General features: G+C 40.0%; 1 protein-coding gene across 5 annotated transcripts in view; it reads left to right on the top strand.

Moving 5' to 3' along the window:
* Nucleotides 1-17741, top strand: part of C4H4orf50 (chromosome 4 C4orf50 homolog) — a 71298-nt gene that overhangs the window by 25104 nt on the left and 28453 nt on the right. For 3 of the 5 annotated variants that reach the window (XM_038135869.1, XM_038135864.1, XM_038135866.1), the window contains 2 exons: nucleotides 14332-14452; nucleotides 15980-16034. The exons of 1 other annotated variant lie outside the window; for it this stretch is intronic. The gene's annotated coding sequence lies outside the window, so the exon portion shown is untranslated. Of the gene's footprint in view, nucleotides 1-14331; nucleotides 14453-15979; nucleotides 16035-17647; nucleotides 17692-17741 lie in introns of all 5 variants that reach the window. One more of the 5 variants, XM_038135865.1, reaches the window with a different exon arrangement.

Below are 17741 nucleotides of genomic sequence, written 5' to 3' on the forward strand. Positions count from 1 at the left end.
CCAGCTGTTTCAGCTGCCTTTCATTTCTCTTAATTAAAAATGCAGAAGTTTGGACACTGCAGTGGAGGAATGGCAGTAAATTAGCAGCAATCAGTTTGGAGAGCTGCATGCAGCAGCACTGGAAAAGGTGAGCCAGCTAAAGGTTTCCTCTTTTTAAACCTCTGTCTTACTCCATTTCTCCCACTACTGAATGGACAAATGAGAAGTGATAGTAAGACCATACCAAATAATTATGCACTAGTTGATTTACAAGAAGATGAGAGGGTACATTGCACCATCAAACAGGGAGCTTCAAATTATTTAAACATGGTCATTTATAGGAACCTGACCCAAAATGTACAATGTCAGACCAGATGGTTCCTATATTTGTGTCCTGCTGAGCTGAGGTCCTCTGGGAGTCTCAGCTTGCTCAGTGAGTTATACAGGATAATTAATTTTGGCCCTTACTCTGTGAACCATTTGCTGGGTTTTTTCTATTTTGAGGGGGATCAGTAGCCATGTGCTTGCAGAGCACATCTGAATTGGCCTGTGTTGAGCCACCTGTGGTCTGCTGTTTGCCATCCATGGACCTGCATGAGTCACATGGCATTATCTGTACTGGGCTGGATGATGAGGATACTTGGAAGGAAGCTGGATGACAGCATGCTGCCTATTGACTGATGCTCACTGAGCCTGCTCCCCATTCAGGCTCTTCCACTCCCAAAGAAATTGTTTGAAACAGCACAGGAAACTATTGTCTGGGATCAATAGTTAGTATCAAATGAGTGTTTATTTATATATACAGGCAATATTTGCCCAGTTCTTTTTTTTTTCTAGATTTGAGCTACCTAATACTGAAATCAAAATATCTAAAATATCTCTTTTTAGCAGCAAAGTTGTATCTTTTTTCTCTAGTTTCAACAGAAGTATTACTTAGAAGCAGGATTACATGGAAGCAGAAACCTGAAATAGTGCATAGTGCTTTCTAAAGGCTGTGTGAGAGATAAACATAAAAAGGAAACTCATAGTGTATCTGAGACTAAATATGCACTGTGGAGTAGCCTGTACCCACTGTGGGGGAGGAATTGGAATCTGAGGATCAAAAACCACTGGAAAGAATAGCCTTTCTCCTGTAAGAGGTGAAAAAAAATCCATCACTTTCTTCCAACACTGAATGAGCATATTCCTGAAATTCGAGAAAACTAATAATCCTCCTGCAGTTGTGCTTTATCTGTTTTGCTCTTCACTGGTAGGAGAAGTCATGGGAATGTAATGTAATGCCAGTTTCTACAGTCAGGGAATGTAATGCCAGTTTTTATGTTCAAATGCAAAGAGCACCTAGAATGACAGATCATGCATATTTTAAAGAGTTCCCTTTAGTCAGTGCAATTCCTGCATTAGACTACTACTCTGATTTTTCAGGAAATTAGCATTCATAATATTTTTTTAATGGTAAGTTACGCTGTATTTTGTCTGCACTCCGTTGTGCATGCAGTCTCACTTAACTAGAAAGAATTCATCTTGCAAGTTAAAAAAATAAAGTTGCCCATTACATCTTATTAATGTCTACAACAGAAATGGTTTTATCAGAATCAGTGGAAAGAACATGTTCTGCGTTCCTCTTTGAGAACTGATATGCTGGAGAAGGCTGGGAAGGCACAGGAAAGTAGGGAAGATGACAAAACTCAATTTCTTTCAGGTAAAAGATGCCAGGATCCTAGGTTGTCCTGTATATTAAACATTTGTAGAAAATGCAGAAGGGTTGCTCATGAAGCCTGCCACTCCCCATGTATTGCTTGCCTTGTGCTATGAAAAGCTTTCATTCTCATAGGAAATATGGGAATCAGGTCTTGTGTTCAGTCTGTGGTCACTCAACTTCATCCTCAGGACTGGTCTTTGTAGGAGTGAGAACAGAACCAAGTTGCCCATGATTAAACTTGCTCTAGTCCCTAAAAACACCTGTTTATTTTTTTTTTTCAGTAGCAATTCTGATTTGTAAAAGCACTATCTAGGACCTTCTTAGTAACAGCCTTTTCATTGAGCCCATAAGCTGATGGATATTAAAGCCCCTAATTAAAACCAGATAATGCATGAAAGATTTCTACAGTGCAAACCTTTCTCTTAAGGCCTAATTAAAAAAACCTCACATATCTGTTTGCACAAATGTATTCTCATCAGGTCACGCACCTGGTAGCACTGACTTAGGTCCATCCTTCTCACAATACCTCGTTCTTGGGAATGAGGAGAACAACAAAGGCTGGGACAGCAAAACAGATATTTCAGAAAGAATGGCCTATTACATTTAGCTAGGAATATAGTCTGTCAGCAGTCTATCTGGCTCTGATCATCCTATCAGTCAGGATAATTGTGAACCATAGAATAATGTGTTCATTTACATATAAATGTGCATAAAATATTTATGTGCATATATATATACACATATATGTGTGTATAATTGCATGCAGTTTGGCATAAATAAATACGGTTTAAAATAATAGGGAGAAGTGATTTTCTGCAGATCCTTCTTTTTTTGTGCTTTGTTTTTTCCTCTGTCTTGGGATTTGCAAATACAAGTAAGGACAAGAGTAGAGACTTCTTCAATTCTTATTTTAAAGGCTGAATTTAAACCTTGAATTAAGAGGGAACTAAGACTACACAGTGGAAGTTCTGGTTGTACCTTGACTACACTGCAGATTAAAAATCCAGGTATGTATCAGTCTGTCTTCTCCCTCCCAAATAAACTAGATTCCATGGGAAGGACACTCACTTGTGTGCCTCACATGCCAGCCCAAATGTAGATGACAGTGGGACCAGGCCAGTGGGGGACACTTTGTCCTGTAACAGTTCCCTGTTGTCTCTTTTACTGCTGAAAGAGTGGGGGGGAAAAGATCAGTGGTTGCATAAAATATTGTTACCACAATTTTGCTTTTATCTGCATAAACCACTGAGTCTTTTCTGAGTGGGAGGTAGGCGCCCCTAGGGAAAGTGTCAAGCTCCTGTGGTGGGAGCCAGACTGACTTGCACCCTTGTTAAAGGGCTCTTGGACTGTGGCCACTGTCATGTTTCATGTAATGTAAACTGTCTGCCTTTGGAAATCTTAATGTAGTGCAGAAAGTTCTTGAGAGAAAAAGCTATGACTTATGAAGTAAGCAGATCTTTAAAAAAAAGAAAAAAAAGCAAAAGAAAGGGAAAAGAGCTAGAGGATCCTGTTACAGATGGTGGGTCAGGTTCAGCAGGGTGCAGGAGCAGCTCAGTTTCAGCCTGGTGGTCCAGAGCAGCTGTGTGCCTGGCTTCCCAGGCACTGAGACTGTGTGTCCAAGCTGCTAGTGAACCAAGTCAAATATCTAAGGATGGAGAGAGAATTCTTTTTTTTTTTTTTTTTGGGTTACTAGGAGTATTTAATCAGTGATTACTCAGAAATTAGGATGCTACCTGTTTTGCATAGTCACTGTTTTTTGATTATGGTGTGAGAACATGGAGCAATGGGGAATTTCAGGAAAGAATTGCTGGGAGTTTGTTTTGGTTGGACTTGTATTAATTGCATTTGGACAGTTTGGAATTTGAAGTGCTGTGGCTTGTCAGTGGATGGCTGGCTGGCAAAGCTTCCTTGAAGGGGAGGCACCTGGAGCACGTTGCTGGTTTTTATAATATGGCTCCAAGGCTGAAAATTGAGAGTGACTCTTTCTCACCCTCACTGAAAGCTGCAGCTAAAAAGGGAGGACGTGGCTGTCCCTTGCCCCCACCATCTGCTGTGTGCTGCCTCCCTGCTTTCCATCTGTGGGCTGGGGACTCTGTCTCTCAGCAGCCACATCTCTATTTCCAGCTGGCTGCAGAAAGTCCCTTCTGGTAAATGGGCTTTAAAATCTTGTGGTGAGGTTGCCTAGCTGAAAGGTATTGATAATTTGTGATTGTTTGCACAGAGAGCTTTGCCTGGGGACACAAGGCAGTTCTCGTCTCTTAGAGGAGCTGATTTGTAGGAGAAAGTGTACTCCTTAATGTAGGTACTCTGTGGGTAGCAAAGAACTGGGCTATGCTCATCCCTGCCACCCTTAAAATTTCATGTGCCTTTTCTGTGCTGGTTATAATCACCAATATGATGTGGTTACTGAATTAACAGTAAATTAGAGACCTTTTGTGGGTGGTAGGTCTTTTGCAAATGACTGTTTATGAATGAGCAGACAGGCTCATTTGAAGTACCTGAGCTTGGCAGAAATAAATAATAAATTTACTTTATATAGCTCCTAGATGACCTGATGTCTCATCATTTTGCAAGGCAGAAGTGTCCTGTCTGTATCCTATGGCTGGTGAGCATAACCAGAAACCATTTCTATCACAATGAGCCTGCTCAAGAGCAGATGCCCACAGAAGGAGCTGTGCAGTAATTCTGGAGAATTAGTGGTGGGTAGCAGGTGGCTGGCCCTGAGTGAGTGTTGGAGAGCATGTTGAAGGCCATGACCTCTTCAGGGTTTTGAAACCTAAGAAACAAAGCTGCAGCTGGTGTGGACAGGAATCTTGGTCTGTTACGTGGACTGAATCAGATTCAGACAGAAAGTACCTTGTGTGGTGGTGCTCAGGAGAGCCAGAAAAAAGCACTACTTGCTAACAAATAATGTAAATATCATTGTAGGACTCTGCTAAAGACTGCCTAGCCAGGCCAATGACCCTGATAAATTGTTCTTTGAGGAATGAAGAGATTCCTCTAAATCATAAGAAAGGCAACTAAGAAAGATACCCTCCATGATTTGCTGTTTGCTAACAGAGAGGGTCTTGAGTGAGGTGGAGATTGGTGACTGTCTTAGCCACAACTGCCATTAAGTGATTGAGTTTAAAATCACTTGTTTTAAACAGGAGGAAAAGTGCCAGCAAAACTTCTGTCCTGGACATGAGGAGAGTAGACTCCTGACTGCTCAGGGATCCAGTGAGTAAGGTTCCCTGAGGAAAAGCTTTTTCAGATACTGGGGTCCATCTATGCTGGTCAGTTTTTAAGCGGCACCTCCTAAGGGCACAGGAGCAGGCAATTCCTAAATGTCTCAAGTGTATCAGATGAGGCAGAAGGCTGTCTTGGCTGAGGAGGGATTTTCCTTTGGACATAAGGCAAAAAAGGAGGATGTATGAGCAGTGGAAGCAAGATCAGGTGACATCCTGTGTGCAGTTTGGGGCATCGCAATATTAGAAAGATATAAAGCAATTAGAGTGTCCAAAGGAGGGCTAAAAGATGATGAAGGGCCTTGAGGGGAAGCCGTATGAGGAGCAGCTGAGGTCACTTGTTCTGTTCAGTCTGGAGGAGACTGAGTGAAACCTCATTGCGGTCACAGCTTCCTATGAGGGGAAGAGCTGGGGCAGACATTGATCTCTTTGTGGTGACAGTGACAGGAGCCAAGGGAATGGCCTGAAGTTGTGTCAGAGGAGGGTTAGGACTGCATGTCAGGAAAGGCCTTTTCATTTGGAATTTTTGGGCACTGGAACAGCTCTCCAGGGAAAGGGTCACAGCAATGAGCCTGACAGTGTTCAAGGAGTACTTGGACAATGCTCTCAGACATGTGGTGTGATTCTTGGAGCTGTCCTGTGCAGGGCCAGGAGTTGGATTTCTATGATCCTGCTGAGTCCCTTCCAACTCAAAATGTTGTGTAATTCTGTGATTCCGGTATGTCTGACATCTGCATCTTTCCCAGAACAGCAATTCCTGTTGTCTCCTTTGGAGATGACTCTGAGACTGCCGTTTGCACTGACTTTTTCATGTGGACAGACAATTGATTCGACATTTCCTGGGTCTTCTCTGGTGACAAGACGTCTTTATTAGGCTACAGAATTGAGCTCTTTATTGCTTACAGCTCAGCCAACACTGCAGACCTTCAAGCAGTGATTGTCAGGTGTCTGCCTCCCTGGCAGGGAGTTGGTTACCATGTGTTTAAAAACTAAGCTTAAGTCATGCTCCAAGGAGTGGGATCCCTTGGGACATGTATAAGTCTGAGTTAGTCTCCTGGTGTCCCTGTCATCATGAAGAGAAATTATCTCTTGATCTACAGGACAGGATTCATCTCATCATAATGTAGGTCTACAATAGGCAAGATGATCTGCACTCTAGAGGTGCCTTTTCGACTCACTGGCTATAAAGATGAGTGGAATGGAACTACCTCAGATGTCAAGTCTACACTGCAGGAAAAAGGGGAGGTGATTCCGGCCCAAGGTACTTCAGTAGTGAAGTGACCAAGGTCACATGGTGGTGACCTGGTTGTGCTTAGCAGGACAAAGACTTGCAGTCTTCCTCCTGAGTCCAAGGTGACTGCTCTGAACACCAGCGTCTTCATAGAAGAGAAAAGGGACATTAATAGTTGGGAACCTCTCTTTTGTGTTGTTCTATCTGGTTTTTGGTTGTTTTTTGGGTTTTTTTTTTATGTTCTGCCGGAGGACTTTCCCTCTGTACTTACAGCCTGGATTAACTGTATAGTTTTGTCTTAATTTATAGTCACAAACTCTGGATTCCCTGTAAAATGTTTAGGTACCACTTTATAAATAGATTAAACAGGAAATAAAATGAGCATGTATACCTGAAGCCTTGTTGACCTGACAGATTCTCTCAAGGCCCCAGGAGATCAGAAACAGCATTCATCAAGTGAGGTATTGAGCACATGCCAGGTGTAGTGCTAATACTCAGGAGGTTTTGCATGGTAATAAGCCAGATTCATTGTTCTTTATTTGTGAACTGTGCACTCCTCTGCACTTGTGCATGCTTCCTCTTGAGCAGTTTAAAAGAGGACAATGCGGAACAGACAGCAGCAGCTTATAAATTAGTGAATTCAAACATGGATTCAGCCTGAGCTGGGGGCAGTTCTCTGCAGTGGATTAGTGGCTGCAGCACTGCCATTCTCCTGGGAAATCAGCTAAGCACAATGTTTCCTTTAGAGGGCTTCTGACCTCTTTTGTGTTGTTCTTCTTAATTTCTGTGTCCTAAGTAAGGTGATATTAAAGCTATTCCTTGGTGGAATGCTTCCTTGGGAGCTTTGCAGAGTGCACAGGAGGGAAGTGGTTTCTGCTGCTGCTAAATGAAAAGCAATTCCTCAGACTCCTGCAAGTCCAAGGAAGATGACATGTCAGTGAAGAATGAGTGCTGCTCTCTTACTGGCAAACTGGATACTGGGAAAGAATAATGCTATTGGCAAGACACATCTTTCACTTTAATAAACCATTTTGAAAAAAAGACTTTGCTTTGATTTAATAGTGGTCCTTAGGGGAAAAAAATTTTTAAGGTCTAGCATGAAAGCAAACATACTGTTTTCTGCAGTACTGGGCTACCCTGTAAATTTTATAGATAAATAGGTTATGAATAAGACAATTGCCTTAGCAGTATTATTAGGAGTAATAAGTTCTGTTGTGGATAAATCTGACCCTTTCAAAATGTAAAAACATTCATATGCTATTATTCCAGCCTAGCTTTTCCCTTAGAAGAGGTTGTTCTGTCTGTAAGTTTTATTAGAAATGTCATGATATGCAACTTATTATGAATTACTACTTTTGAGCTCTCAGTTGAACAGAGGTTGTAGCAATACATTGTTTTGCATGTCTCAGCTGCATACTCTGGAAGCTTAATACTGGGGGCTTCTTCCCACTTCAGAATGACTGTTTTGGGACTAATTACCAAGTCACAGAGTTGTACAAAATATGTGACACTGCTTGTTGAATTCCTACTTGATTATCAGTACTCATGGAGCTGTGGGATCCTTTGTATTTTTGGATTGCTGCACCTGAACCCAGCGTTATCTGTTAGCGACCACACCATTAAAAAATCAACTTCTAATTTATTGCCTAATTTATAGGCCCACTTGATCGATCTGTGACACAGTTGAACTCGTGTTCAATGATTAATGTGAAATAAAAGGTAGTGTTACATGGCCCAGTTAGATGAGATGCTCTTGATCTAGTCCTGTCAGTCAGCCACAGCTGTTAAACATTTTATGTCCTCATATAAAACTGTACTTGTGCTGCTGTCAGTTTTCAGGCTAAAAGAAGATCATATTGTAATTAAATAGCTAGAGCTTATATAAAAGAATAGTGTAATTATCCATGTATGTAATCCTAAATTTATAGGAGGACATGCTTAAACAAATACTATTTTTACCACATAAAATGCTACAGAAATTTTTCAAAGTCATAAGATAAAATTAGGAGTTCAGATTTCATTACCCTTCTTTTAGGTGGTAACAAATGCCTCTTATGTCCTTGAAAATGCCCCCTAAAATATTGAATTTGATTATACATGTCCTGCACAATCACTTAGGGCCAAAGATGAGGATTCTTCATTATTTTTAAATTTAGTTTTTACTCAATGCAAGTTTACAGTTGAAGTATTTACCCTTTGGACAGTATAAATGAAGGTAGCAGAAGAATCTCAGTGTGGCTTTGCTGGAGCTTGGTAGCATTCCCCTTTTTAAAACCTGGCAAGTGACAGGGCTGCTGAAGGGGCATTTCATCACCCTGGGCATCAGAAAGTAGCTGCAGATCCAGCTGCTGCCAGGACAGTGTGGGCTCAATGGGAATTAAAAGATTCCACAGATCTTAAAAGAATGTTCTCATTAGGAAGGATGCTTTTCTTCTCACCCTTCTTGTGTGTCAAGATCAATATCTCATCAGGGAAACCTTCAATACAGAGTATTTTGAACAAGCATACAATAAATAATATTCTTTTTACTATATTTGGGCTGCAGGAACAATAATTTTCCTGGTGTAATGAGTGATAAGTAGAACAAAGATCATTTGGGAATAAAATGTAGCTGTTTGATCCATTTGATAATTTCCATCTGGATGGCATTTGCTTCCCTCAGTAAGGGGAATGGGAGCTGCCTATTTCTAGGCAATCTGTTGAGTTTCTTTCACAGAAAAGGACAGTTTAGCTTTTCCTTCCATATGGACATATATTATTACATTTACAAACATGTTGTTCATCTTTTTTTTTTTTGGATCCTCTAAAAAGCCTTAATTCATAGGTGGGCTGAGATGTGGGTCAAATACTCTTTTTTTTTTTTTTTTCCAGAAATCACTAAGAGAGGGGAAAGATTCCCATTATTCTGTATGGATAGGTATTAGTTAATTTACTAAACCAAAAGAAACCTTGCTTGTTGGAGCAGAAAGCAAGTTAGCTGTAATGAGACTGGAATTATCATTGTTCCTCTGGGCCTGACCATGCTGGAGGGATGGAAGTCTGCAAGCTTGACTCCAGGCTATTGTGGGATCCAAGTCATGCAGTCTTGGGCATAAATTTAGGAAGTTCCACCTCAGGATTCTCCCTCTGGAACAGTGAAGTACTCTAAACATTCAGAGGATCATTATAATCATAATGTCATCCTGGCTAACCAAAGAGAAACTGTTTTCTTAGTACAATGAGGTGACAGTGGTTAATGCTTTGGTTTTGCCACTGCCCTGGGACTGCTGGATCTTGTGCATTTGTATAATTTTTTACTAGATTTGACAAGATTTATGTATCAGAGGCAAAACTTCAGAGCTGCTTCCCTTCAGCACCCTGGGCAGGCTGACAGGTGTGTACACTGCTGCCCTGGCTGAGCACAGTCATTCCTCCCTCCCAAAATGTCATGAGGTACCCAAGTGCAGTAAGCACATAGGCATTGATGCTTTTTCCTTGGAATACTTTTATTTGAAAAGTGATTCTGTTCTCTGCATCATATTTTGTTTTGGAAGTGCTTGTGTCTAGCACCTTTGGAAAAGTGTAGAAACCTCTTTCCAATATCCCTGCACATAAAAGCAGGAGGGAACATTTGTAGTTTAAGAGGAGAACCCCATTTTCTTTATGAAAAGCCAATGTGGAGTTTTTTTCCTTTGCCAAACCCATGTGGTGGAATCCTGCAGGGATATTGTGTCTGCCTGGAGCCAAGTAAAGGTGCAAAACTTAGGAAAAGGGTATGAATCAGTGCCTGGTGGTTTAGGGCCACACCTCCTTCATCCTCTTCTTACTAGTAGGCCAATGATACTATTTATTCTCTTTTTTTGGTCTGCTGTGGCTGTGCCCAGGCAGATTGATTGCAGATTCATCCACAGAACAGTTCTGAGTTAAAACAGCCTTTTTTTTGCTGCCACTGATAATCATATGCCACTATCAGCAAAATTGCCACCTGTAATCAGATCTGTAAGAGCACAGATGGCTTCCAAATGCACTAATTCAGTACCAGAGCTGTGATTTTAGCAGCAATTGCTTCTTAGCATTTTGCACCTGGAATTTTTACTGATTTTCATATTTATCAAACAGCTGTAAATTGGGACCTCCAGCTTGCAGGTACTTGTGATCTAAAGAAGTTTGAGGATGATTACAGTCCAATTTCAACAGAGGCTTCCCTTGATTCAGTTGAAGTTCAGTTAGGAGTTGGGGTCTGGTCCTCAGAGGATTTCAGTACCTTGTCAGTCACATATTTAATTGGTGAGTTATGACTTTTGGATTTCAATGCTTGCTTTTTTATTTTTCCTTCTTTTTTTTTTTTTTTTTCTTTTTTTCCCTTAATTTCCCTTGTCCTGTCTACTTTGGTAACCTGAAAGAGGAAGCTCTGCCTGCTTATGTGGTGGACTTGAAGTGAGTCCAGGCCGTAACACTCATGTTTGGGATATGCAATCCAAAAGACAATTCCTGACTTCCAGAAAATATGTTTTTTTCTGTGTTCTGACCTTTAGCAATCTGCACCAGTGAGCAGAGCCATGTCCCAGGCAGCTGGTGTTGCCTCTTTCACAGTCTGCATCTGATGTGGGAAGGGGGACCCTGCCAGGCCTCACCCACCAGTGTCCCAAAACCAAGATTTTCCCACTGAGGTGATACAGATCTCTCTGCTGAGAAGTTTAGAAATTTCTTGTGGTTGGAAACAAAGGATTTAGCTGCAAGGAAAGGATTCCATGCTGGCTTGGCTATCTGTCTCCTTCAGGAGTGCCCATAACTGTCATGTGACAGGAGGTGATGATGAAGAGTGTTGGTCAGGTTTCTGTGGCAGAGAGTCTCATTATTCGTGTAGTTCACAAGCCACAGTGAAATTAGGAAGGATTTAAGGCTAGCGGGCTGAGCTGGGTAGAGGTTTCTTTCCTACCCATTTTAAAGGAAGTGAGGAGGGAGAGGAAAAAGATTTAAGAGAAGAGACAATGGAAACAAGAATCATTCCAGGAACAGAAGCGGAGGTGGTGGAAAAAGAGATGGTTGTGTTGAGGCAGAAGCACTAAGAGATAAACAGGCACGTGTGTGTTGGGAAGGACAAAATTTACACGTGAATCCTTGTTTCTCAATTCTGATGGTTATGTTTTATAAATCATATATATACTTAATTTCATAGCACACATTTAATTCTTCAATAAAGCACAGTTAAAGCCATAAATATTATGATTTCTGGTGAGAATATGAACAGCTTCCTTCAAGGGTGGAAGGCTTTATATACTGCTAAATAATCTATATCAGAAAAAATTATAGGTACTGTAATTGCTTGTCTTTCTCCAAACTGGTGTTTGCATTAAGCATTTTCAACAAAATAAGTGAAATAATATTCAGGGCGAACCCTAGTTCTGGATGGTCTTGTGTATATGTTGCTCATGTAATCATTAAAAGGGAGAAAACCAAGTTTTTATTAGATTTCTTAGAGAGGCATTTGAAGAAGAAAATGTCATGTGATGCATTAGGCTATTCTTCAAAATGGGGAGAACAGGAGGAAGAGTGGAGCCTCCTTCTGTTCCCCAGAGTTTCAAGAATTCATGGCTGAGACGGTCAATGTAAAGTTTTTTCATATGAAGTTTAGTCTCACCATGCTGGAAGCCTTTGTCCCTCCACAGCAGAGGGCCAGAATTGGAAATCTGATTACTCAGATAGAGTAATCAGGAACTGATTACTGAAGGACTGAAGGACTGAAGGACTTCTTGGGGGAGGGAGAGAGTGGGTCAGGATGAAGAAACAGATGTTGTCTAGGCTGGAATTCCCATTCATTTTGTTTGGTCACCTACAGAAACCCCATGACAACGTGTTTGCAGCTGAGAGCCTTGTCATAAGATCAGCTGTGACAAATGCAACACCTGGTTTCCATAGAAAGAGCTGATGTTGGTTACTTCCATGTCACTTAGTTGCAGTTGTGGATTTCCTTTCCTTTCTTCTTCTGAAAGGATCTTTAAATGAGACAGAAGTAGTGTCTGGTTAGCTAACACAAGTTAAACAGCCAGCTGAAATTTCCTTCCTTTGCCAGAGCACTTAGAGCTCTCTTTGTGCACTCTAAGATTTTATCCAGACAGATCATGGCTTTTTCAGTCCTGATGATGTGTGACAGTTGGATCTGGCTAATACCTCTGTCTTTAATGAGTTATTAAAGTGAGCAGCATCATTAAAATTTATTTTAGGCCTTTTTCAGACCTTTTAGTTATGAGACAACAGTAGCTACTCCTGCCAAAAGTGGTTTTGCTGTTGCTGAGTTGTGGCAGGACAGGGCTTGTGCACGTTGTGCCTGTGTGGTACCCCCACACATGCTGACACTGTGGCATGGACATCCTGTGAGCAAACAAGTTACAGCATTCAAATTTCTGTAAGGCATAATGTCCTAAAAATTGACTTCATTCTTACTTGCAAAGTCACCTCCTCATGGGTTTTGTAGGCATATACTAGAGCACAAGTGGTGAAGTCAAACAGCCAGATTGTTGTGTTGTTTCTTATGCTTGGAGAAAGGAAACTTGTTTGTGGAAAGGATAGAAATATGCTTATTGTCAGAAAAGGAAAATCCATGAAAAACGAGCCAGCAGCTGAGAAGATACCTTGGGGAAGAGCTGGGGGCAGACTGGTTCTCTCCAGGGCTTTCATCATTTTCTGCTCAAGGATTTCCTGAAGCAGAGTTGGTTTCTGTTTGTTCAGTGAACCTTGATGAATTTTAAGTTGTCAAGGCTCTCTTGAACCCATATAAACTTTTTCTCTTAGCAGTATTCCATGGAAAGGAGTCCCACCACTTAGTTACATGTTAAGAACCACTTTGTTAGGAACTTGCTACCAGTCAGTGCATCCAGATCTTGTCATTCCTGGTTTCCTTCTCCACTTAGGTATAGTCTTACCCAAGAATCCTTCTTCACTATAAAGTTTGCACAAGAATCTGTCTAGCAAACATCTTAGTTCTCTCTTAGCTTTTGGAATCAGATTTCCAAAGCTATTTCATGTCATATATAAGGTAAACATTTGTGAAAAGTCCTAAAACCTCTCTCCTCCAAGATTACAGTCTTTATTGTAAATGGAGTTTACTTTTTTTGTTGTTGTTGTTGTTGTTGTTTGTTTTTTTGAGAGAGAGAGTACTCACTGGGCCAATTCCAGACCACAGGAAAATTTTGGAGGTATAACGACCTGTACTGTAACCTATACTGTAACCTGTGTTCCTTGTTGTACAAACATAGGATAAGTAGTGGGATGGTGAACTAAATTACAAAATAAACACTTTTTTTTTTTTTTAATTTAAGTACTTTCATTTGATGTACTAAACATTTCTCACGTTCTGTGTCCTGTACAGCTGCAAAATATTTTGCACTCTGGAAATCCTCAGTATCACATGTTTTCTTGGATTATTACAGTCCAGGGCAAAGTAAACAGGAAAAACAGAATGAGAATCTTTTCTTGTCAACCCTTTTGAGCTGTGTACACACAATTAACACCTCCAGGCTTCCTCTTGCCTTTTCAGTTGCTACCTGTTCTGATAGAAATTTTAAAGCCAAAGTCTTAATTTCATTAAGTCACATTACTACCCTAAATTTTCACTTGTTCTACTGTTGAATATTAAGAAAGACAGTCAGCCTTTTCTGCTTGAGGTGTTGTGTTTCTCACATTCCTGCCTTGTGAATTTAGCAGCTATTTATTTCAGATATTGTCCTTTTATTCCATCCTATTCTATTACACCTGCTTCTTTTCATTCACTATTTTGTCTGTTAAGTCCACTTTTATTAAAGTAATTGTACCCCCACATATTTTAATGCAAATTTTATGCAGACTGCCTAGCTAATGCTGAAGATAGTGACTGAGATGAGTAAAGTTTTGCTAATCTCCAGAATGTAAAATTAATAGGGAAAAATCACAGTGTTGATTAGAAGTGGCTGATACTAGAAAGCTGTGTCCCTGTTGAACCAAAGCATTTAAAGCATTATCTGAAGCTGCATTGTAACTGGAATGCTGTATTGGCCAGGGGGGTAACAATTGACTTAATAGCACCAACTCAGATGAAATGTTGTGCTGAACTGGGGACACTGTTAAATTGACTTTCCTCACTGAAACAAAAGCGCCAGTGCCTGCTTTTACACTGTGTCAGTGACTGAAAAGCTCATGAAAACACTCTTCTTGCTGTATGATTTTTGTTTTCTCTCCAGGGATGAGTTTACCACTTGGTTCAGTCTGTATTATTTAACAGTGGAGAGAGGCATCTTGATGTCCAATTCAGAAATGAGGATTAACTAGGATGTTGCAATAACTTACAATGCAGAATGCAAGGTAGGTTCAATAAAAATGAACATTTAAAGTTTTATCTCAACAGGAAATAAATTTTATTTAAATTTCATGCTTTTTTTTTGTTAGTTTCATTTAGATAGCGAAAACCCTCTATGCTAATTTTTAGGAGTGTTAAATTTCAAATGCAGCACATTGATCTTGAGACACTCAATGAAGTCAATAGAACCATTTCTGGTGACAAATGCACATCTGTCATTTTCTGCACAATGGTCACTGACATTTAATCTATTCTGTTGCCTTACCAAAAAAAAAAAAGAAGCCAAAAAACTAAGTAGAAATATATATCATAATAGTTTTAAAATAAACAATTTAAAATTGGTCTTAATGTAATTATCATAGTTTTAGCTGCAATAGTGTGTTTATTTATATGTCCTATTCACTTTAGAAGGCTGGGTTTTTTACTGTCGTTGGTTCTGATCCCTCACTTGGACTTGGCCAGGACTGGAGTTGTGCAATGTTGCTGAGTCAGCCAATTTGTATAAACCATTTACCTGCCTCTCTGAGCTGTGTAAGGCTTGCTTTGATTGCATTGAAGAGCCACACAGTCTTAACCTAGCCCACTTCACCATGCCCTTGAAAGACAGCAGCTTTATCCTTTACTGAGGTACAGAGAGATGAAGTCCAAAGTCATGCACAGTCTGTAGCAAAACAGGGTACCAAAATCGGGTCTAAATCCAAGGGCAGTGCACTAAGCACTGGATCCTTTTACATCAAGAAGGAAGAATTGACACATTTTTACCCAATACAAATAAGTGTATTAAAAGCTGAGATGTAATTTTAATGGGAGATTGATTTATGTATTAACTGAATACATAAGAATTTGTGTCTGGAAAAAGGCGACTTGAGGGGACCTCTTCTCCCGGGTAACAAGCGACAAGAGGAAGGGAATGTCCTCAAAGTTACACCAGAGGAGATTTAGATTGGATATTAGGAAAAATTTCTACGCAGAAAGGGTTGTCAAGGACATGCTGCTCAGGGAAGTGGTGGAGTATGAAGGTATTTTAAAGATGTGTGGATGTGACACTTAGGAGCACGGTTTGTTTTCTGGTGGACTTGGCAGTGCTGAGTTATTAGTTGAACTTCATGATCTTGAAGGACTTTTCCAACCTAAATGATTCTGTGATTCTGAATAGATTTAGTTCTTGTGAAAGGTGCCATACTGATTCCCTGGAACATGCAGGAGTCCTGTATGCATTAATAGACACAATAATTTGCATTGATCTAGCTACTGAAAGCTTGTGTGGACTTGAAAGAGATACTTTTTACAAAAATGAGAGTTCACAGTCTATATTTTGATCCTTTGGTTGCCTGAGTGCTTAGATCACTATTCATGGAGGAAACCTGTTACTGGAGTCCTCATGAGATTCCAAGCACTTACCTGCTGCTCCATCTTCCCTTTCACAAATCAGAGTTTCCCCTGTTTCAGTGTTTCCTCTGTCTGCCCCATTATGCCCCTTCCACATTTCACTCCCTCTGGAGACCTGCAATGCTGTTGACCATTTTTCACAGCTCCTGGCAACTGGCTGGACAGAGACAGTGGTTGCTGCAGCTCACCTGGGTCTAGGTATGTGCTCATTTTAACCAACACATCTGTGCTGACTTTGAATCACTTGACTCTCTTTTTGTTATGAAAATTGAAATAACTTTGTGATTAATTATTGAAAATACATTCTAATATCAATATATAAATTTAATACATTCTCTTCTTTATACTATTTTGGTATAGATGCAATATTAAGGGTTCACAGGGTGTTTTGCTACTGTTATCTCTATTTTAAAATTATGTACTCTTTGCAATTCTTCAACATCTTCCTGTGCACATTAATTTTAAAAATGTGTCTTTGCTGCCCTTGCCATTATTCTAAACACAGTCCCCATGAGTGTAACATCACTACTCCTAGTCATCCTGTCATTTGGATTTATGCAAGTGTTATCTGAAAGGACTTATGAAGTTTCAAAGGGATGTTGTTTCCATCTTCTTATCAAGGCCTTGGTCCTGTCTCATTAATGATAATAGTAGTCCCCTTTTCTTTATTGTTATACAATAATATGTGGTATTCATACAATAATTTGTGGGTTAAGATGTCAGTATAGACATGTGCATTTAGGTACAGATCTTTAGGCTGTTTAAATTGGTTTTGTTCCATCAGACTAAGATAGTAGTTGAGGAATTTTTTTGCTTGCAGTTGCTGTATGTTTCTATCCAGTTTTTTTTTGTCAATGTTTATACTGTGGCACTCAGGAGAATTTTTTGCAAACAGAAATTTCAGTTTCATGGCTGAAGCCCTTGCTCAGCATCAACTAAGAGTTGATTCTTTGGGCAGTCCTTTTGAAATCCACTGTTTCCTGTTGATTAAGTTGCACTTTGCCATGCAAAGCTGAAATTAAATCCAAATGATCCAAATTAGCTGTATGGACTGAAGATGTACACACCAACTCAAAAGGGAATTTGGATATATCTGCACAGCCCCAAGCAGGGAGGAGCTGGCATGAATATGTGCCACTTGATTTATGCAGTGGGCACTGGGTCAAGTTGGAGAGATTCCTGTGGCTTTCTGTAGCACAGGTACAGGCAGACCAAGCTAGTAGCTTCCTGTGAAAGCCTGGAAATGTATCTTTTGTTTGAATTAGCCTGAGAGTTACCTGAATGCTAAAGATGTTTAATTATTTAAAGATGCTTAAGCAAGTCAGTTGCCTAAATATGTTTGTGGGGAGGAGGGGAAGAAGAATAATGACTATAGGAATTGGCCTAATATACCTAGCCTGGGTTTTTCAAGTTTTACATATATATTACTGTCTTTATTTACATATATATTATTTACTTTATAGCCTTCCTGCAGTAATTGGTGGATGTGAATCAGAGAATAAGCTTGAAACCAGATATTAGAAAGGTTTAATAGGACCATTTCTAGTCAGCTGTGTGAATACCACAGCTGTGCTAGGGTCAGAGAGACTGTTATGTTTGTCTCCAAGTCTGACAGGAGATCTACTTGCCCTTGAGTCCATCTAATCAAATCATAATAAAGTAAATGCTATGAAACATAGATCACCCTTTAATAACCAGCTACAACTTCATGACTACCAAAGGTAGCTATCTACCCTATATAAATCATATAAACCTGTGCTTTTCACATTCCCTTTTTAACTATTTTTGTTTTCTGCCATGGTTATACCCAGATGAGGAACTGGGGAAGTCTGCCATGAGATCAGCAAGTCCTAAGGTAACCCAAGTCTTTGCTGAAAGACATTATTAATTCTATTAATTTTTAAT

This window comes from Motacilla alba, chromosome 4, assembly GCF_015832195.1.
Source record: "Motacilla alba alba isolate MOTALB_02 chromosome 4, Motacilla_alba_V1.0_pri, whole genome shotgun sequence".
Lineage (NCBI taxonomy): Eukaryota > Metazoa > Chordata > Aves > Passeriformes > Motacillidae > Motacilla > Motacilla alba.